This window comes from Cervus canadensis, chromosome 19 (assembly GCF_019320065.1).
Source record: "Cervus canadensis isolate Bull #8, Minnesota chromosome 19, ASM1932006v1, whole genome shotgun sequence".
Classification (NCBI taxonomy): Eukaryota; Metazoa; Chordata; class Mammalia; order Artiodactyla; family Cervidae; genus Cervus; species Cervus canadensis.
Window position 1 is genome coordinate 45,936,942 of NC_057404.1, and position 1,794 is coordinate 45,938,735.

At 47.3% G+C, this 1,794-nt stretch overlaps 1 pseudogene; it reads right to left on the bottom strand.

Moving 5' to 3' along the window:
• Positions 1 to 225: 225 nt before the first annotated feature.
• On the bottom strand, positions 226 to 711 carry LOC122422082 (annotated as a pseudogene).
• Positions 712 to 1,794: the final 1,083 nt, after the last annotated feature.

A 1,794-nucleotide genomic window follows, 5' to 3' on the forward strand; every position in this document is an offset into this window, starting at 1 on the left:
GAAATAGGAGGGGTTTTTTGGGGTTTTGGTGGTGGGTGGGGCAGGGAGGGTTGTTTTGTTTTGTTGCTGCAAAAAGCTTTACTGTTTCCATTTGGTCCAAGGCTTGGGAGAGGGCTCCAGGGTGGTGAAAAATTGGCCTTGTGCCTGCAGGGAGAGGCTTCAGGCAGAAGCCCTGACACCAGAAGAGCTCCTCAAAGGCTGCTGGGCTTCCAAGGCTCCTTCCGACTAGTCACGCTGAATGGTGAGCCTTTGGAAGAGACACTCAGCCAGCCCAGCCTGGGGACCTGTCTGTCGCTGGAAGTTAGTCAGGAGATTGCCCATCTTCTCCGGGAGTTTCTCCTCCTCTTCTAGGAAGTGGCTCTCGAGGAAGCCACAGAGGTGGGGGTCTGCATGGGCAGATCGTTCTTCTCCATGAGTGCAGCTTCCACAGTGTCCTGGGTTTTACCCCCACTCAACTTGAGATGGCTTCTGCACGTCCTGGAAGAAGGTGCAGCCGCTGCCCTGGAGTTTCCTTTTCAAGAGAGGCTCAGCACCCTAATTCTTCTTGGCCAATTCCCTGAAACAGTGGCCCATGCCCTCCAAAGTCATGCTGTTGTGGTGGAAATAGAAGCCCAGTGGGGTAGGTGTAGGAGGCTGGCTGATGCAGTTGACCAGGCAGTTGAAGGCAGCCTCGACCTTGGTGGAATAATTCTGAGGAATCTTGGAATTCATGGTTAATCGGTAATAAAGAGCTAAACTCAACAATTGGTGTTGGCTGGTCCCAGAGGTCAAGGATGGCCGAGTGGCTGGTTCTAAAGTTGCGCTTGGAAGAGAAGCTGGAGGGTGGTCAGAGGCTGGAGCAAGGGACATCCCGGCATCTGTTGCATCAATACTGTTGAAGCAAGAGACAGACTGGCAGGACCACTGAGCGCACTGCCTTGAAATAGGTTTCATGACCAAAAATATGAAAACCAAAACCAAAAAACTAAAAATATCATTAAGAAAGACTGAGTTCATCAAGAAGCTGCAGCAATTTTAATTTTGTATACATCTGATCAAAAACCCTCAAATTTTCTAAGTAACTGTTGTTGTTCTGTCGCTCAGTTGTGTCTGACAGTGACCCCGTGGACTGCAGAACACCAGGCTTCCCTGTCCTTCACGATTTTCCAGAGTTTGTTCAAACTCATGTCCATTGAATCAGTGATGCCATCCAACTATCTCATCCTCTGTCATCTCCTTCTCCTCCTGCCTTCAATCTTTCCTACCATCAGGGTCTTTTCCAATGAGTCGGCTCTTCACATCAGGTGGCCAAAGCATTGAAGCTTCAGCATCAGTCCTTCCAATGAATATTCAGGACTGATTTCCTTTAGGATGGACTGGTTTGATCTCCTTGCAGTCCAAGGGACTCTCAAGAGTCTTCTCCAGCACCATAGTTTGAAGGCATCAATTCTTCAGCGCTCAGCCTTCGCTTCACTTCACTTCAGCTGTCACATCCATACAAGACTACTGGAAAAAATCATAGTTTTGACTATATAGACCTTTGTCGGCCAAGTAGTGGCTCTGCTTTTTAATACACTGTCTAGGTTTGTCATAACTTTTCTTCCAAGGAGCAAGCATCTTTTAATTTCATGGCTGCAGTCACCATCTGCAGTGATTTTGGAGCCCAAAAAAATAAAGTCTGTGACTGTTTCCATTGTTTCCCCATCTATTTGCCATGAAGTGATGGGACCAGATGCCATTATTTTAGTTTTTTTAATGTTGAGCTTTAAGCCAGCTTTTTCACTCTCCTCTTTTACCTTCATCAAGAGGATCTTT